A 21,168-nucleotide genomic window follows, 5' to 3' on the forward strand; every position below is an offset into this window, starting at 1 on the left:
AGCTGCCAAAGACCTCGTTCGCAGACTTCAAGCACAACCTCGAATCCACATATCGGATGTACCAGCCTAGTGAGCAGCAGAAAGTGGAAATCCTCATGGGACAACTAACGGGGTCGGCACAGAGAGAAGTGGCTTCATGGCCGTTGGCAGAAAGAAAAAGTGCCCCGGACATGCTGAAGAAAATCTTCACCACATTTGAAACCACAACCATCCCCGAGCTCAAGATGAAGTTGTATGCCCGCAAGCAGCGGCCAAATGAGTCTCTACGGGACTATGCCCTGAGTCTGCAGGAAACACTAAAGGCCATCATGGCAGTGGACCCGCAGGAAGTGCGGAATGCGGACGAGGCCCTAACGATCCAATTCGTCGAAGGAGCATCCCAAGAAAATGTTAGGGTTCAACTGCGATTGCTGAAGTCGCAAATGCCGGGCAAGACCTTCCGCGACTTTAAGACGGCTGCCCTCGCCATTGTCGGCAACCCCAAAGGAAGGGAGGAGGAATACCCGGAACTGATTGGCTTCAGGGAAGGGGCGAAATCAACAGGAGCCACCGCCAGCGGTACAGAAAAGGCGAAACAACCCCACGACTTGGCGGTACAGGGTGGCCAACAGCCCGACAAGGACGCGATGCAGACACTCCAGAAACAGATGGAGGGGTTAGCCGTAGGAATGGCAGAGATGCAGAGGGAAATGCGCCGAATGGCGAACTCGCCGGCACCGAACCAGTCGGAGCCAAGATGGAGAACAGAAAGGCAGAGACCGGCTCGGAATAGGTGGGAACCACCCCGAGAGTACGGACGGCGACCCTCCGATCAATTCGACAACCAAGGGCGCCCGATATGCCGCCGATGTCAAGAGGCCGGGCACACCGAAAGGTATTGCGGACAGGAGGAACATTTAAACTCCAACACCCCGAGGTCGAGGGCCGGACCTCGGGGCGAACCCAGGGAATAGAAACAGACCCAAAGAAGTGGCGACCCAACTTCATCGGACAGTGCCCAATCGTGTCTGTGACGATCGAAGGGGTGGAGCTCCCGGCCATGCTGGACACCGGTTCACAGATCACCACGATACAGCTATCAACTCTTCGACAGCACTGGGATGAAAGCCAGGTCGTCCTACCCCCCCCGTCATGGCTACAGCTCATAGCCAGTAATGGCCTAGCCATACCCTGCGTAGGCTACTGGGAGACAGACATCAGAATTGGAAATACGCTACTGCCTAAACAAGGATGTCTGGTCACGGCCGTGGAAGGAGACGAGTTCGCCCCCATCATCCTCGGGATGAATGTACTACATAGGTGCCCCGATGAGCTAGTGAACACGCTGAAGGCTGAGCTTACTAGGGGCGTGACGGCAAGGGACCAAGCCTTACAGAAGACTATTAAGGTGTTGCAGGGGCATCAACGGTTCGTGCCCAAGACGGGTGAAGTTGGTAAGGTCCGGTTGACGGACGGGAAGCCGGTGAAGCTCCAACCGAACTCGGAGACAATCCTATGGGGCAAGGCTCGGTGCGGGCCCAACGGGCGCGACTACGATGCACTGGTCGAAGCAGGGCCGATCCCGGCCCGGAGTGATGTCGTCGTGGCAAGTGCCCTCGTAACTGTCAAGGGGGGCCGTGTCCCCATCAGAGTGCTAAACCCCCACAGCCGGGTGGTGAAGATCTATCGCAACCAACCTCTGGCGACGCTACGGTGGACCACCTTCCAAGACGTGGTGTCCCCACTGTCCGTGGGCCAACAGAACAGCGTGCAAGCCGACCCAGACCAGCCACCCACTTGGTGGAAGGGTATCCAGGTGGGGGACGCCAATACGCCCCCAGAAGAAAAAGAAGGGGTATTGGACGTAGTACGAGAACAGGCCGCCGCATTCAGCAAACACCCGGCTGACATAGGTGTCGTAAGAGACATCTGTCATCGCATACCGACAGGGGGAGCTCATCCCGTGAAGGAACGGCATCGGCCAGTGGCACCAGCCCTCTACCAACCGGTGCGCCAGATGTTGGAAGAGATGAAGTCCAGTGGGGTGATCCAAGAAAGCCATAGCCCGTGGGCGGCCCCGATGGTCCTAGTCCGTAAGAAGGATGGGCAACTGCGCTTCTGCGTGGATTATAGAAGGCTCAACAGTGTCACCCACAAAGACGCCTATCCACTCCCCCGGATAGAGGAGTCCCTGGCAGCCCTCAAAACCGCTAAGTATTTTTCCACACTGGACCTGACCAGCGGTTACTGGCAGGTCCGAGTGGCGGAAGAAGACAAGGAGAAGACGGCCTTTGTGACCCCCATGGGCCTCTACGAGTTCAACAGGATGCCGTTCGGTTTATGCAATGCTCCTGCAACCTTCCAGCGGGTGATGGAGCATTGCCTGGGCCACATGAATTTCGAGGTCGTCCTGTTGTACTTGGACGACATCATCATATTCTCTGAGTCCTACGACGGACACCTCCAGCATCTGAGGAAGGTCTTCCAACAACTCACTAAGTTCGGCCTCAAGCTGAAGCCAGAAAAATGCCACCTCTTGAAGCCAGAGGTCAAGTACCTGGGCCATGTGGTGAACGCCGAGGGGGTCACCCCTGACCCGGAGAAAATCAGAGCGGTGTTGGAATGGCCCATACCCCAGACGGTGAAGGACATCCGGCGGTTCCTGGGGTTTGCGGGGTACTACAGGCGGTTCGTCCAAGATTTCGCAAGATTGGCCGGCCCGCTGGCTGAAGTGCTCCGTGGGGTCCCGAAGGAGGGATACCACAAGAAGATCCCCATAGACTGGACTGACGCTCGCCAACAGGCTTTCGATAGTCTCAAGCAGGCCCTTATTACCGCCCCACTGCTAGCGTACCCCGACTACAGCCTCCCGTTCCGGCTCTACACGGACGCCAGCAAACAAGGCCTGGGAGCGGTCCTGGCCCAGAAGCAAGGAGGCCAAGAAAGGGTCATCGCCTACGCCAGTCGCAGCCTCCGACCCACCGAAAGGAACGATGCCAACTACAGCGCCTTCAAGTTGGAGTTCTTGGCGTTGGTGTGGGCGGTGACCGAAAAATTCCGAGACTACCTGGCAGCTACCCCGTTTGTAGCCGTCACCGACTGTAATCCCCTGGCCCATCAAGCCACCGCCCGCCTCGGCGCCCTGGAGCAAAGGTGGGCCTCTCGGCTGGCGAACTACAACTACCAGATAGAGTACCGCAGCGGTCGCAGTAACGCCAACGCCGACGCCCTGTCCCGACTGCCGGCCACGGAGGAGGGGGAAGAAGAAGTGGACCCGAGGGAGACGGTGGAGCTGCCCCACTTTCCGGCACGGCCATCCCAGGTTGGTCGACAGCGGGCCAAGGCAACCGCCATTGAACCCACCGCCCGTAGTGACGGCGAAGATTGGGCCCGATGGCAACGGGAGTGTCCACACATTCGACGAGTAAAGAAACACCTGTCGGAGCAGTACGACCCTTCGCCGGACGAAAGGGACCAGGCCCCCGCCGAGTTCCAGCAGTTATGGCGGCAGCGGGACCGCCTGGTGGTACGGGACGGACTAGTCTATCGCAAATGCATTGACCCAAGGACCCACTTGACTCGAGAACAACTCGTCCTGCCCCGAGCCGCCATTGACACTGTCCTACGGGCGTATCACGATGAGTCGGGGCACTTCGGGAGCAAGAAAACGGAAGCCACCCTGCGAAGTCGATTTCACTGGCACAACCTACGCCACGATGCCGAAACATGGTGTAAAAACTGCCTGGTCTGCGCGGGCCGGAGGCCAGCCACTACCACGGAGAGGGCACCCCTGCATCCCATACAAACCGGTAGCCCCTTGGAATTAGTATCGCTCGACCACGTGAAGATGGAGCCCAGCCCCATGGGATATACCTACGCCCTGACCATAGTGGACCATTACACTAAGTTTGCGGTGGCAGTGCCAGTAAAGGACTTAACCGCCCGCACCACGGCCGAAATCTTCTGGAGGGCATTCGTTCGACCCTATGGGTTTCCACAGAAAATTCTCTCCGATCAAGGCCCGGCCTTTGAATCTCAGCTTTTCAAAGAACTCTGTGCTTACTACGGGTGCAACAAACTACGCACGACGCCGTACCACCCCCAAGGGAACGGCGCCTGCGAACGTATGAACCAGACACTCATCCATATGCTCCGCGCCCTACCCCCGCATCAACGACCAGAGTGGCCCCGATTGTTGGCCGAACTAACCTTTCTTTATAACAACACATGTCACACCTCGACAGGGTACACACCCTATTACCTGCTGTTCGGAAGGCCCGGGAGGCTACCAGCCGACATGCAACTCGACCTCCCTCATACCGAACCCCCAGTGGTGCCCCAGACCTCATGGGTGTACGAGCATCAGGACCGAATGAAAGAAGCTAGCCGAATTGTTCAACAACAGCGGGAGAACCTACACGATCGACAAAGGAGAGACTATGACCGAAACGCCCAGGCTTGTCCGTTGCCAGTGGGAAGCGTCATCCTTAAGAGGAACAACCGGCCCAGAAGTAAGCTGGATCCCAAGTGGGAGTCGGACCCCTATGTGGTCATGACCGAACCCCGGTCGACGATAGCCGTGTACCAGATCTCGCGACTGGATGGTACCCATCCACACTGGGTCCATAGAAACCAGATCAAGCTCCGACCAAGACCGGAACCGGGGTCAGAAATTACCTCAACGGATGACTGGGACGAAGAGCCCGATGGCGAAGAAACCTTCATGCCTCCGTTGCCCACTGACCCGCTCGAGCTGCTGATGGCGGTCGGCTGGCCAGTTGCGCCACCGCCAGCCCGCTATAGACAGTCAGTCGAAATACCCGTACCTTGTGCAGCTGTGGAAGTGGTCCCCGAGCCCGAGCTAAGACGCTCCGAAAGGAGCACTCGGGGTACACTTCCCCGGCGATACCAGGATTAGATCTTTTTCTGTAACCTATTGTGTGTGTATATACGGTAGTCCGAAAAACACTGTTATTGTTACTATTGTGGATGCATCTTAAGAATAAGGACATTTGTGTGGTGTGTTACGATGCGCGGGGACACGCATCCGAAAAAGCAGGGGTGAATGTGGTGCCCCAAGGGTTAATACCCGGGACGTTAGGGGTTAACACATCCCCGCAGTTTCGCGCCCAAACTAATAGGACGGGCAAGAGGAGGAGACAAGGGGGCGAGAGAAGATAAAGTGAGGGGGAGGAGAGCGGGAAGTGTGGCAGGGACTCACGTGGAGGAGAGAGCACGCTGGACGGAGAGAAACGGCACCGAGAAGAAGCGGAGACCCGACAGCGGCATCGGAGACAGGGACGGAGTTGAAGCCAGCCGCAGCAGGGAGACAGCGCGTCAGGAGCCCAGCAGCGCGTCATTGCACCAGCGCCGCCGAGGGAGAGAGAGACGGCGACGCTGCCCACGTGGGAGAGCCCAAGGAGACCGCACCGCCAGCCGCAGCAGCACCGAGCGACAGGCTGCTGTCACCGCTACCACCGCCAGCGATCAGAGAGCCGGAGGAGCCGCTGAGTGGGGCAACGCTGCGTCTGCGGCGCCCCCACTAGTGTGCCCCGGTGAAGAGGGAGAAGACCCAGCCGAGAGCCCTGCAGGAAGCCGACACGCTGATCGTGACGGGCGGGAGCCTGCAACTGTATCCCGAAAGCCAGGTACCCCCCTTTCCAGGCCAGCCCGGTCACAGCCAGCCCAGCGCAGCCACCTCCCTCCGCAATCCCGGCCCCAGTGCCGTCCCTCACAAACCCTTGCCCGGCAGTTCAACCCCAGCACCCTCCATGTGTAGAGGAAAGGGGTCATTAGACTAGTGGAACCCCCACTGCTCCCCTGGTGACTTATTTAGGGAGGCTGGACACATTGAGAGAGGTCCCCAGGGGCCCGCGTTCAATAAACCTGAGTTAATCCAGCAGCAAGTGTCCCTTTCATTGAAGAGCTACCTCCTGCCCACCCGGTTAACAAGAACTCCGACGGACCTGGAGTGCCCCGACGTCGTGAGGTAAGAAGCAGATTCTTCATTTGCATCCCAGTGCACCACACATCCCGCCCACTGACCTGCTGCATAGGCTGGAGTGAAGGCCCACGGCTTTGCTGGCTGATGTCTGTGATGGGGCAAGGACAGGCTGCTCCTACCTATCATCGCAGCTGCTTCCCGGCTATGAAGGAACAGGAGGAACAGACGTCCAGGACCTCGACATATCCTTGGACATGTACTCATGCAGGAGGCCGGCGGCCATGTTCCTGTAGCCCGCGTCGCCGTCTTTAAAAACATGGCCGCAGCTACAGGAACATGGCCGCCGGTCTCCTGCATGAGTACATGTCCAGCCTCCAATGATATGTGCCAATGGCAGTGCAGGAGGAGGTAAGGTGGCCCACAACAGTACCTATAGAGCGGCCTGGGCTGGCACATGTCACCCTGCCTCCTGACCCTGACAGCCCCTGCTAGACATTGTCTGTGAGCTATACCACACCCGGTGTCATGAGGGAGATTAATAGACTAATGAGGGAGAGAGGGAGATTGCTGCTATGTCAGGGAGTCTCCTGCAGAATGCAGGAGGGGAGGTAACTATGGTGTAACAGTGTAATGTGGGCTAGGTGACATGAGGGAGATTGCTAGACTAATGAGGGAGAGAGGGAGATTGCTGCTATGTTAGGGAGTCTCCAGCAGAATGCAGGAGGGGAGGGAACTATGATGTAACAGTGCAATATGGGCTAGGTGACATGAGGGAGATTGTTAGACTAATGAGGGAGAGAGGGAGATTGCTGTTATGTCAGGGAGTCTCCTGCAGAATGCAGGAGGTGAGGTAACTATGGTGTAACAGTGAAATGTGAGCTAGATATAATGATGGAGATTGCTAGACTAATGAGGGAGAGAGGGAGATTGCTGCTATGTCAGGGAGTCTCCTGCAGAATGCAGGGAGGAGGTAACTATGGTGTAACAGTGTAATGTGGGTTAGATTACATGAGGGAGATTGCTAGACTAATGAGGGAGAGAGGGAGATTGCTGCTATGTCAGGGAGTCTCCTGCAGAATGCAGGAGGGGAGGTAACTATGATGTAACAGTGTAATGTGGGCTAGGTGACATGAGGGAGATTGCTAGACTAATGTGGGAGAGAGGGAGATTGCTGCTATGTCAGGGAGTCTCCTGCAGAATGAAGGGAGGAGGTAACTATGATATACAGTAACAGTGTAATGTGGGCTAGGTGACATGAGGAAGATTGCTAGACTAATGTGGGAGAGAGGGAGATTGTTGCTATGTCAGCAGTCTCCTGCAGAATGCAGGAGGGGAGGTAACAACAGTGTAATGTGGGATAGGTGACATGAGGGAGATTGCTAGACTAATGAGGGAGAGAGGGAGATTGCTGCTATGTCATGGAGTCTCCTGCAGAATGCAGGAGGGGAGGTAACTATGATGTAACAGTGTAATGTGGGCTAGGTGACATAAGGGAGATTGCTAGACTAATGAGGGAGAGAGGGAGATTGCTGCTATGTCAGGGAGTCTCCTACAGAATGCAAGGAGGGGAGGTAACTATGATGTAACAGTGTAATGTGGGCTAGGTGACATGAGGGAGATTGGTAGACTAATAAGGGAGAGAGGGACATTGCTGCCATGTCAGGGAGTCTCCTGCATAATGCTGGAGGGGAGGCAACTATGATGTAACAGTGTAATGTGGGCTAGGTGACATGAGGGAGATTGCTAGACTAATGAGGGAGAGAGGGAGATTGCTGCTATGTCATGGAGTCTCCTGCAGAATCAGTTTAGGCAACTATGATGTAACAGTGTAATGTGGGATAGGTGACATAAGGGAGATTGCTAGACTAATGAGGGAGAGAGGGAGATTGCTACTATGTCAGGGAGTCTCCAGCAGAATGCAGGAGGGGAGGTAAGTATGATGTAACAGTGTAATGTGGGCTAGGTGACATGAAGGAGATTGCTAGACTAATAAGAGAGAGAGGGAATTTGCTACTATGTCAGGGAGTCTCCTGCAGAATGCAGGAGGGGAGGTAACTATGATGTAACAGTGTAATGTGGGCTAGGTGACATGAGGGAGATTGCTAGACTAATGAGGGAGAGAGGGAGATTGCTGCTATGTCAGGGAGTCTCCAGCAGAATGCAGGAGGGGAGGTAACTATGATGTAACAGTGTAATGTGGGCTAGGTGACATGAGGGAGATTGCTAAACTAATGAGGGAGAGAGGGAGATTGCTGCTATGTCAGGGAGTCTCCTGCAGAATGCAGGAGGGGAGGTAACTATGATGTAACAGTGTAATGTGGGATAGGTGACATAAGGGAGATTGCTAGACTAATGAGGGAGAGAGGGAGATTGCTACTATGTCAGGGAGTCTCCAGCAGAATGCAGGAGGGGAGGTAAGTATGATGTAACAGTGTAATGTGGGCTAGGTGACATGAAGGAGATTGCTAGACTAATAAGAGAGAGAGGGAATTTGCTACTATGTCAGGGAGTCTCCTGCAGAATCAGGGTAGGCAACTATGCCCTAATGCCCTAAAGCCACTCACTGCAGGGGTTACGTCAGCTCTAGCTGGTGTACCCCACAGAAGCCTGTAGGTGTCTCTTCACAGTGCTGCTGTTTAATGGATCCAACATGGATCCCTCCCAGCATGCCCCACAGCCACCAGCCACAGAAAGGAGGAAGTCCACGCAGCGTCGGGGATCGCAAAGGGGCAGCTCTTATCCGGAGATCTGCCTTTTGCTTTGCTCACAGCATGTTAGTACATATGTTGTGAGCATCAGCACAATGGGTGGCGGAATGTTCCGCTGCTGCTTAGTACATCCCACACTCAATGACACATATCGCAGCCGCTGGGGGAATGTACTAAGATGGGCTGTTACTATGGGCCACCAATCAGGATCTACTGCATATTTATTAAGCACCTTCTAGAACACGCATGTCCAACATTGGCCCTCCAGATGTTTTGAAACTACACATCCCAGCATGCTTTGCAATAGTTTTAGCATTCTCTAATAGCAAAACTGTGACAAAGCATGCTGGGATGTGTAGTTTCACAACATCTGGAGGGCCAACGTTATACTGTACATGCCTTTTCTAGATCTCATTGGTTGCCCACAGCAACTTCCCATTTAGAAAATGACCTCGCTGTGTCTGTTATTACCCTGCACGGGAAGTGTCTCATTTCCAATAATGAGCGAGCGCGGAGAAATGATTGGACAAATCTTAATGTTAAATCAATTGTGGTCCTTCATCATTGCTCATGTACCTTCCGTTCTCACGGGACAATCAGGGTCTGTGAATACTATACAGCACCAAGCAGTGTGAGGAGAACTCGGTTTACTGTCTCTGCCTCCCTCCAGGTTCTCTGTAAAGGGGAGACACGCTGGAGAGGAGCCGGGCCCAGGAACCCAGCACACTGGGAGGAGGGAGCACAGTGGTCATTTGTTAAAAAATAAAATGTATAATCAAGATTATATATAATTATGGGTGGGAGGGGAGGGGGCTTGAGCGTGCCGTCATTAATCCCCGCCCCCATGCTGGAAAATGACCGTTTTGCCTATCTCAGTGGAGGCTAAGTGACGCGATTATGACCCTTTAGCCCCTTCCCCTCTGGAGAGCGGCAAATCAGGATATCTAAATGCCGCAGTCAAGGGGGGAGGAAGCCCCAAACAGGAGGGGGGGGGGAGCGGGGGTCCCCCAGAATCCGGGAGAGTAGGCAACCCAGATATATATCATATATGTGTGTGTGTGTGTGTGTATATATATTTACCATACAGACTGGACTGCACTCAGAATAAATGGCTCACAGACGGTGTATAGGTCAACGTTTCAAAGCTTTACTTGTAGTTTCGTCTTCAGGACAACAGGACAACAACATTACAATGTGCAAGTTCATGAATAAATACACACCCCTAACCAGCAGCCGGAGACGCGGGAACGGCGCTGTGGTCTGAGGTCACTGCTCAGCCCTCGTTGCCATGACATTATGTCAAACGCTTGGAAGGCCGGCTAATCGTCATCCTGCACCTCCATTGTCAAGGCAACCAGTAAACATATACAACATCAACTATATCCAACAACGTAACAACATCAAATACAATAAGAATACATACAAATATAATCAAGATACAACAGCTATACAGAATAGCAGCATACATACAATAACCCACTAAGGATCAGAGGCCAGTGTAAATGATTACAGGAAGCAATGCAGACCTGGTGCTTCACTGAGACCACCAGGTAAGAGTCTCCCAAGGCGCTGAATCCACATTGCTTCTCATTTAAGCAATTTAGCTGAGCGGTCACCCCCAGTAAGGATAATGGGACGTGATCTATTATAATACATCTCAGGGCCGCCATACTATGCTTTGCCTGCCAAAAATGACGGGTGACTGGCTGGTCGCTGCCTCCCTTTTCCAGGGCAGCCTTGATTGATGAGAGGTGACCCGCTAGCCGTTCACCGAGAGTCCTCTCCGTTTTGCCAATATAGTGTAATGCACACGGGCAGGATAACATGTATACTATATATTTTGTAGTACGCGTCACTCTATGTTGGATTAACAATTTCTTGCCTGTATGGGGGTGTACAAAATATGGACTTGTGTACAAAATACGGACTCGCATATATGGCCTGTATAACAGTAAATGTATCTTTGCGCACATCAATTTCTTAGATACCTTTACGGGCATACAGGGCCTGTGATACAGGTCAGTAAGAAGGAATTCCATCTGAGTTGCTGATTTCTAAAATTGAATTATTGACTCTTCAATTTTTCATCTCTTATTCATTTACCGCTTACACCAGCTGTTACCAGTGAGGAACACCCTCTTCAACAAAAAAGAGGAGTGAACCAAGAGACAGCGCATCATTGTCCACCTCTTTTGTGTATATTTGAATTGGGGTTGGTATCCCAAGGTGTGACACGCTGCTGCAGTCAGGTTTGGCAAAGTTATACCTCCACTACATTTTCTTGTTTGTCCAAATTTACCAATGCCCTTGCCGCAAACCCTTGGAGAGAACACCAGGATTGTTGTCTGTGAGCACACTACAACTACCCACACAATTGGGAGGACTCACCGACTGCCGATAAAGGATTCTTCCAGCGGTGAAATAAACACTTTTTATCCTCCAAAGGCCCATTCGTTATACAGGTCGAGTATCCCGTATCCGAATATCCGTTATCCGAATTATTCCGAAATACGGACATTCCAGAAAGTGAAAATTTATTTTTTTTTTTGCTAAAAACTCACTGGGGACATTTGTAACAGCATCACTGGGGACATGATATGTAACTGGCACTATATATGTGCAAGACAATGATTGCTTGGCATTCAAATTCAGTGCTGAGATAGTACACAAATTTTGTTTCACATTTTGAAACCTTGTTTTTTGAACAATTAAAATATAATTGTGTGTATTTTATGTGGTAATAAAATATATTTGTGTGTATATTATGTGTTTATACAGCATAAATGCAAGATACTTCAAAATACATCATTGAAATATAAAAATATTCCGAAATACGGAATAATCCGTTATCCAAAATTCTCCTGGTCCCGAGCATTTTGGATAAGGGATACTCAACCTGTAATGCCTTGCCAGCAATAGAGGAACTAATTGTGACTAACCTATTGTGCCATTCCCCCATGCCAATGTGCTGCTTATTTCAGGATCATCTCTGACTTAGCATCAATTCATTTTTCTTTCTTTATATTTTAGATGGATTTCCAGCACTGATCCCGGCCTGCCCTGTACGTGTAAGGACCAGCATACAGGTGGATTCCTAGTACAGAGCCCGGGCTGCCCAGTAAGTGTAAGGACCAGCATACAGATGGATTCCCAGCACAGAGCCCTTCCTGCCCTGCATGTGTAAGGACCAGCATACAGATGGATTCCCAGCACAGAGCCCTTCCTGCCCTGTACGTGTAAGGACCAGCATACAGGTGGATTCCTAGTACAGAGCCCTGGCTGCCCGGTAAGTGTAAGGACCAGCATACTGATGGATTCCCAGCACAGAGCCCGACCTGCCCTGTAAGTGTAAGGACTAGCATGCAGATGGATTCCCAGCACTGATCCCGGCCTGCCCTGTATGTGTCAGGACCAGCATACACATGGATGCCCAGCATTGATCCCGGCCTTCCTTGTATGTGTAAGGACCAGCATACAGATGGATTCCCAGCACTGATCCCGGCCTGCCCTGTATGTGTCAGGACAGCAAACACATGGATGCCCAGCATTGATCCCGGCCTTCCTTGTATGTGTAAGGACCAGCGTACAGATGGATTCCCAGCATTGATCCCGGCCTTCCCCATTGGTGCAAGTAGGAAAAACGACTTAGTGGTACTGTGCCGCGTGCCGCGTGCAGAAGGCGCACCATAATGCACCATTGCACCGCACAACTGATGTCCATACTAATATGCCCCCACAGTGCCAGATATCATATGCCCCCACAGTGCATCACATATGTCCCCACAGAGCCACACATATGCCCCCAGTGCCAGATATCATATGCCACACAGTGCCACACATATGCCCCCACAGTGCCACACATATGCCCCCAGTGCCAGATATCATATACCACACAGTGCCACACATATGCCCCCACAGTGCCAGATATCATATGCTCCCACATTCCCACACATATGCCCCCACAGTGCCACACATTTGCCCCCAGTGCCAGATATCATATGCCCCCCCAGAGCCACACATATGCCCCCAGTGCCAGATATCATATACCCCCAAAGTGCCACACATATGCCCCCAGTACCAGATATGCCCCCACAGTGCTGCCACACACATGCCTCCAGTGCCAGATATCATATGCCCCAGTGCCACACATATGCCCCCAGTGCCAGATATCATATACCCCCACAGTGCAACACATATGCCCCCAGTGCCAGATATCATATGCCCCAGTGCCACACATATGCCCCCAGTGCTAGATATCATATGCCCCACAGTGCCACACATACTGTATGCCCCCACAGTGCCACACATATGCCCCCAGTGCCAGATATGCCCCCACAGTGCCACATATAAATGCTCCCACAGTCTTCAGCAGCAACTCACTGTTAGGTCAGGTCCTCTCTCCCCCTCCTCTCGTCCCCCACCTCCGCTGCCTGGTTCTTCTCTGGGGAGGGGAGCGCATCCTCTGTGTCTCCTGCCCTGCCGTCTATCTCGCGGGCTGGCTCCTGATTGGCTGCCAGCCCGCAAGCTCTGATTAGCTGTCAGGCGTCTGTGTCACAGTGACACAGTGAGGGGAAGGAGAGACTCGCAAAGCGCTCCCCTCCCCTCCGAACGCTATCAGCTGTGGCGGGGCGGAGCCTGGCCTGCCCTGTACGTGTAAGGACCAGCATACAGATGGATGCCCAGCATTGATCCCGGCCTGCCCTGTACATATAAGGACCAGCATACAGATGGATGCCCAGCATTGATCCCGGCCTGCCCTGTAAGTGTAAGGACTTTATTATTATTATTATTACTTTATTTATAAGGCGCCACAAGTGTTTCGCAGCGCCGTACAAAGGAACAATACAGGGAGACAAAACTTGGCATAACATTGAATAAATAACAAAAAATACAGTACAAATAAAGAGCGCCACAGATCAGTACACATTACAGATTAAATATAAGTAGTGAGGACTCAATCAACATACAACTAGAGGCTTGAGGCCAATGATGGAGATGAGTATGCGGACGAAGATGGTCACTGAGTGTTTGAGTATAGGGGTCCCATTTATCAATGATCGCATTTACAATGCGATCTGGGCGGAATATTACCGCCCAGGATCCTATTGTAAAATGCGATCATTTTGCCCCAATGTATCACCTGCTGTGCGCAGGGACAGGGCTCTGATGCCTGGAGCCGGAAGCCGGGGGGTCTGCGCATGCATGGTTATGCGCTGACCCCCCCCCCCCCACGACCCCGCTGACCGCACTGCCACTCGGGCAGTGCGATCCCGCACCCATACGCTACAATGGGCTATCGCCATATCAGAATGGCAATAGCCCAGGGGTGCGAAGCCGGGCTGCCCGATGTTGATACATCGGGCAGCGTCGCATCCCCCATAGAAACCTATGGGGGATGTGGCCGGCGGCGCTGCGGGGGGGGGGGGGGGGGAATCGCAGCAGGGATCAGAGATTCCTGCTGCGGTCCCCTGTGATACATAATATTTGCAGTTAACCCCCGAAAACTGATGTTTTCGGGGATTTAGCCACAAATATTAGTTGATAAATGCGACCCTAGGAGAGCTGTGAGTGACATGTGAAGAGAAGTGGGCTTTGACAATAGGAGGGAAGAGGGTCCTGCTCGGAGGAGCTTACAATCTAGTAGGAAGGGGAGACAGACAGATTACAAGAGGTGCAGGCAAGTGGGTGGTGGTTAGATAGCAGGATGTAAGCAGGCAAGGGGTCGGAGAACCAGCTGGTTTATGCAGTGGAAGGGTACGCTTTGATGAATAGGTGAGTTTTCAGTGCCCGTTTGAAGCTTTGCAAGGTCAGGGAGAGTCTAATGGAGCGAGGGAGTGCGTTCCACTGAAGGGGTGCAGCACGGGCAAAGTCCTGTACTCTAGCATGGGAAGCAGTGATCAGGGTGGAGGAGAGACGACAGTCGTCAGCCGACCGTAGAGGGCGGGAGGGTTTATGAATGGAGATGAGGTTAGAGATATATGGAGCAATGGAATTAGAGATGGCCCTGTATGTGAGTGTGAGGTGTTTGAAGAGGATTATGTAGGGGAATGGGAGTTATTCCCATGGATGACCAGCACAGAATCCGGCCTGCCCTGTATGTATAAGGACCAGCATACAGATGAATTCCTAGCACTTATCCCGGCCTGCCCTGTACATGTAAGGACCAGCATACAGATGGATGACCAGCAATGATCCCGGCCTGCTCTGTATGTGTAAGGACCAGCATGCAGATGAATTCCTAGCACTGATCCCAGCCTGCCCTGTACATGTAAGGACCAGCATACAGATGGATGACCAGCACTGATCCCGGCCTGCTCTGTATGTGTAAGGACCAGCATGCAGATGAATAACCAGCACAGAGCCTGGCCTGCCCTGTATGTGTAAGCACCAGCATGCAGATGGATTCCCAGCACTGATCCCGGCCTGCCCTGTAAGTGTAAGGACCAGCATACAGATGGATGACCAGCATATTGCCCAGCCTGCCCTGTAAGTTTAAGGACCAGCATACAGATGGATGACCAGCCCAGAGCCCGGCCTGCCCTGTACATGTAAGGACCTGCATACAGATGGATGACCAGCGCAGAGCCCAGCCTGCTCTGTATGTGTAAGCACCAGCATACAGATGTTTTCCCAGCACTGATCCTGGCCTACCCTGTAAGTGTAAGGACCAGCATACAGATGTATTCCCAGCACTGATCCCGGCCTGCCCTGTAAGTGTAAGGACCAGCATACAGATGGATGCCCAGCGCAGAGCCTGGCCTGCCCTGTACGTGTAAGGACCAGTATGCAGATAGATAACCAGCACAGAGCCTGGCCTGCCCTGTACGTGTAAGGACCAGCATACAGATGGATGGCCAGCATATTGCCCAGCCTGCCCTGTAAGTGTAAGGACCAGCATACAGACGGATTCCCATCACAGACTACGGACTGCCCTGTACGTGTTAGGGTTAGCATACAAATGGATTCCGAGCACTGATCCCGGCATGCCCTGTAATTGTAAGCCCCAGCATACAGATGGATGACCAGCACAGAGCCCGGCCTGCCCTGTTTGTGTTAGGACCAGCATTCAGATGGATGACCAGCGCAGAGCCCGGCCTGCTCTGTATGTGTAAGGACCAGCATACAGATGGATGACCAGCGCAGAGCCCGGCCTGCCCTGTAAGTGTAAGGACCAGCATACTGATGGATGACCAGCGCAGAGCCCGACCTGCCCTGTAAGTATAAGGACCAGCATAAGATGGATTCCCAGCACAGAGCCTGGCCTGCCCTGTAAGTGTAAGGACCAGCATACAGATGGATGCCCAGCGCAGAGCCTGGCCTGCCCTGTACGTGTAAGGACCAGTATGCAGATAGATAACCAGCACAGAGCCTGGCCTGCCCTGTACGTGTAAGGACCAGCATACAGATGGATGGCCAGCATATTGCCCAGCCTGCCCTGTAAGTGTAAGGAACAGCATACAGATGGATTCCCAGCACTGATCCCGGCCTGCCCTGTAAAGGCCCCCATACACTATGCGATTTTGGGACGATTTCATCCGATTTCGGCACTTTGTGCCGATAATCGGATGAAATCGGCCCAAAATCGTAGGTATGTGACATTTGATCCGATCCGATGCGCGGTCCCGTGCGCATCGGACCGGATCAGGGAGGTCGGACGGTCTGTACATACGATCACGTCCGACCTCCCTGTATGCATATAGCTGCCACCTGACAGGCATATGCATACAGACACCGGGGGAGTAGTGGGGGCGGCCAGCGGCAGCGGTGGTGGGGGCGGCCAGCGGCAGCGGTGGTGGGGGCGGCCAGCGGCGGTGGGGACGGGCGGCGTGTGCGGTGAGCGCAGTGTACTTACACATAGCAGCGGCGGGGACGGGACGCGCAGTGGCGGCTATTATATTTTTAAAATACTTGTCAAATGACCGGCCGCTCTCTGATTGGCCGGAGAGCTCTCAGCCAATCAGAGAGCGGCCGGTCATTTGACAAGTATTTTAAAAATATAATAGCCGCCACTGCGCGTCCCGTCCCCGCCGCTGCTGCTATGTGTAAGTACACTGCGCTCACCGCAAACGCCGCCCGCTGCCGCTGACCGCCCCCCAGCGCCGCTGCCCGCCCCCACTACCGCCGCTGGCCGCCCCCACCACCGCTGCCCGTCCCCACTACTGCCGCTGCCCGCCCCCACTACTGCTCACCGCCCTGCAGCTCCCCGGGTTTTTTTTTACATGGGATAAATCGCATGCGATTTATCCCATGTAAAAATGGCACATCAAGTGCCAAATTGTATGTGAGCCTCCCGGGGAGCTGCCGGGCGGCTCGCAGGTAAATTGGGTCCGACTTGTCCCTAGGACAAGTCGGCCTAATGTATGGGGGCCTTTAGTGTAAGGACCAGTATACAGATGGATGACCAGCATATTGCCCAGCCTGCCCTGTAAGTGTTAGGACCAGCATACAGATCGATGCTCGGCATTGATCCCGGCCTGCACTGTACATGTAAGGACCAGCATACAGATGGATTCCCAGCACTGATCCTGGCCCGCTCTGTATGTGTAAGGACCAGCATGCAGATGGATTCCCAGCACTGATCCCGGCCTGCTCTGTATGTGTAAGGACCAGCATGCAGATGGATTCCCAGCACTGATCCCGGCCTGCCCTGTACGTGTAAGGACCAGCATACAGATGGATTCCCAGCACTGATCCTGGCCCGCTCTGTATGTGTAAGGACCAGCATGCAGATGGATTCCCAGCACTGATCCCGGCCTGCTCTGTATGTGTAAGGACCAGCATGCAGATGGATTCCCAGCACTGATCCCGGCCTGCCCTTTACTTTTAAGGACCAGCATACGGATGTATTCCCAGCACAGAGTCCGGACTGCCCTGTACGTGTAAGGACCAGCATACTGATGGATGACCAGCACAGAGCCCGAACTGCCCTGTAAGGGTAAGGACCAGCATACAGATGGATTTCCAGCACAGAGCCCGGCCTGCCCTGTAAGTGTAAGCCCCAGCATACAGATGGATGACCAGCACAGAGCCTGACCTGCCCTGTAAGTGTAAGGACCAGCATACAGATGGATTCCCAGCATTGATCCCGGCCTGCACTGTACATGTAAGGACCAGCATGCAGATTGATTCCCAGCACTGATCCCGGCCTGCCCTGTAAGTGTAAGGACCAGCATACAGATGGATTCCCAGCACTGATCCCGGCCTGCCCTGTATGTGTAAGGACCAGCATACAGATGGATTCCCAGCACTGATCCCGGCCTGCCCTGAACGTGTAAGGAACAGCATACAGATGGATGACCAGCACTGATCCCCGCCTGCTCTGTATGTGTAAGGACCAGCATGCAGATGGATTCCCAGCACTGATCCCGGCCTGCCCTGTACAGTAATTGTAAGGACCAGCATACAGATGGATTCCCAGCACTGATCCCGGCCTGCCCTGTACGTGTAAGGACCAGCATACAGATGGATGACCAGCACTGATCCCGGCCTGCCCTGTACAGTAATTGTAAGGACCAGCATACAGATGGATTCCCAGCACTGATCCCGGCCTGCCCTGTATGTGTAGGGACCAGCATACAGATGGATTCCCAGCACTGATCCCGGCCTGCCCTGTACGTGTAAGGACCAGCATGCAGATGGATGACCAGCACTGATCCCGGCCTGCTCTGTATTTGTAAGGACCAGCATGCAGATGGATTCCGAGCACTGATCCCGGCCTGCCCTGTACAGTAAGTGTAAGGACCAGCATACAGATGGATTCCCAGCACTGATCCCGACCTGCCCTGTACATGTAAGGACCAGCATACAGATGGATGACCAGCACTGATCCCTTCCTGCTCTGTATGTGTAAGGACCAGCATACAGATGGATGACCAGCACTGATCCCGGCCTGCCCTGTATGTGTAAGGACCAGCATACAGATTGATTCCCAGCACTGATCCCAGCCTGCCCTGTACGTGTAAGGACCAGCATACAGATGGATGACCAGCACTGATCCCGGCCTTCCTTGTATATGTAAGGACCAGCATGCAGATGGATGCCCAGCGCAGAGACCGGCCTGCCCTGTACGTGTAAGGACCAGCATACAGATGTATTCCCAGCACTGATCCCGGCCAGCCCTGTAAGTGTAAGGACCAGCATACAGATGTATTCCCAGCACTGATCCCGGCCTGCACTGTACGTATAAGGACCAGCATGCAGATGGATGACCAGCACTGATCCCGGCCTGCCCTGTACGTATAAGGACCAGCATGCAGATGGATTCCCAGCACTGATCCCGGCCTGCTCTGTATGTGTAAGGACCAGCATGCAGATGGATTCCCAGCACTGATCCCGGCCTGCCCTGTACGTGTAAGGACCAGCATACAGATGGATGACCAGCACTGATCCCGGCCTGCCCTGTACGTGTAAGGACCAGCATACAGATGTATTCCCAGCACTGATCCCGGCCTGCCCTGTACGTGTAAGGACCAGCATACAGATGTATTCCCAGCACTGATCCCGGCCTGCCCTGTAAGTGTAAGGACCAGCATGCAGATGGATGACCAGCACTGATCCCGGCCTGCCCTGTAAGTGTAAGCTCCAGCAGTGAGTTCCGCACCACCCTCATTGTGTATTCTGTATGAGACATGCTCAGTAACTACACAGCCAGTGTTTGTAAGATGGATTGTAGGCGCGAGCACCAGTTCAGCTGCCCCGAGCAAGAAACGTGAATGGCATGCTGCCAGCCTCACACAACAATGTTGTTTTGTTCAGCGTGTTCCACAGCAAACCTGACAGCACTCACACCCCTGATCTGTGGACAGTGTAATAACGTACAGTACATGGCATGAGAAGCTGGCGATGCAGCTGGCGCACAATTACAGCATGTGCTAGATTCAAGGTACGGCATCTTTGTTAGGATTGAGGTCAGGCTGCGTATACTATTATACTATACATACTGGTGAGAGGCACTGATAGTCCCACTACAGATCATGGCTCTGTGACGCAGGGTCCAGCACCTGTATTGTGTCTGACCGCTGGTATTATATACAGTATCACAGCTGCCCACATCTCTATCCATATCCTAAGCTGTAGCTGCCAAATCTCACAATGATCCACTGAGGCCTAACCCTAGGTCTTTCCTAGTTCTATTAACACGCTGTACCCCAAACCCAATAACTACCACTGAGATTAACCCTACCCTAACGTCACCTATTTCCCAGGTATCGTGCGGATCTGCCCTGGGTTCTGGCAGCGGGCAGTGGGGTCCCCAGATTAATAATAAGACACCTTTATGCATCATATCATACAAATGTTATCATCTACATTTCCTGACCTTTCCTCTGGCTGCCAGCACTTAGCACATCACCGGTGACGCCGAGTCATCCCATCTAGATTGTCAGAGTGCAAATGTCAGCATAGGACAAGAAGCATCACTTACCGTATTGTCCAGGGTGAGGAGGCTCCTGGGGGTCAGTGTTCCAGCATCCAGGTCCTGTGTCTGGCAGCTGTATATAGGTCACAGGATGACAAGCGCTCTGCAGATCCAGAGACTTTGCACGACAGCCAAGAATGGGAAAATGGAGAAGGGAGTCAGACGCGTTTGCACCTTGTATTCCGCTGCGTTTCTCTTAATTACAGCTCAGACACAAAGAAAAAAGCTGTGACTCAGAGAGGAGAAACCATTCCTAATTAGCACATGGCCTTCATTACAGGGCTAGAGGTGGAAGCACTGCAAGCGCCCTTCCTCACCACCGCTCTCTTCGCTTTTGATGCTGCATAGCATTTGTAAAGCGAGGATGGACACAGGCAGAATACTAATTTATCAGCAGCCAGTGAGAAATTAAAGTGAAATGCAAAAGAAATCCTGGCTATCTGAGAGGAAGGAGAGAAGGAGAGGGGGAGGCGGGCGCAGGCCAGCAGCAATGGAGAAGAAATACAAAGGGGAATAAAATAGAATTGCCGGGGAAGCAGGAACACGGAGGAGCAGGAGGGAAGGACATGAAGCCAGCCTTACCCATCCCGAAATTCCAGCACAGGCCCAGGAATGCAGAGGTGGCACTTTGTGGCATTGATTGATCCAGCTCTCGGATTACATCTGCATTGTAATGAAGTGGCTGATTGGGATGTGGGGTCTCCTGGTCATATGTGCACGTGCCCCTCTGTTCTTTGGGGACTCGGATTGGGGATCAGCCTTTGCTAAGCCCACAATGGCAGCCACCATGTGTATAGTAGGATTACAGCTGGTCCTTAATAGGACAACAGGGTATAATCCATGTCATGAAGAACAAATGGATTCTGACATACAGAATTTACATTATGTGTCTCCTATCATTCTTATGGTTATATTATCTATCTATCTATCTATCTATCTAGCTTACACACACCCCTCTCACAAACACACACATATATAGTAGTATCAAGTATTCACACAACACCCATCAGCCCCAATCTGATGTGTTTCACATCCCATCCAACCCGAGTGGGGAGTTCGGACGCGCTGCTCATTAAATCGATCAGATCGGACCCATCAGTGGCACATCCCGGGTGCTTTAT

At 53.0% G+C, this 21,168-nt stretch overlaps 1 protein-coding gene across 2 annotated transcripts in view; it reads right to left on the reverse strand.

Moving 5' to 3' along the window:
• The window catches only part of LRRC4B (leucine rich repeat containing 4B), a 298,617-nt gene extending 278,069 nt beyond the window's left edge, over positions 1-20,548 (reverse strand). For both annotated transcript variants that reach the window (XM_083161750.1, XM_083161749.1), the window contains exon 1: positions 20,054-20,548. The gene's annotated coding sequence lies outside the window, so the exon portion shown is untranslated. The remainder of the gene's footprint in view (positions 1-20,053) is intronic.
• Between the last annotated feature and the right edge of the window lie 620 nt (positions 20,549-21,168).

Source organism: Crinia signifera, chromosome 19, assembly GCF_055691185.1.
Source record: "Crinia signifera chromosome 19, ASM5569118v1, whole genome shotgun sequence".
Taxonomy (NCBI): domain Eukaryota; kingdom Metazoa; phylum Chordata; class Amphibia; order Anura; family Myobatrachidae; genus Crinia; species Crinia signifera.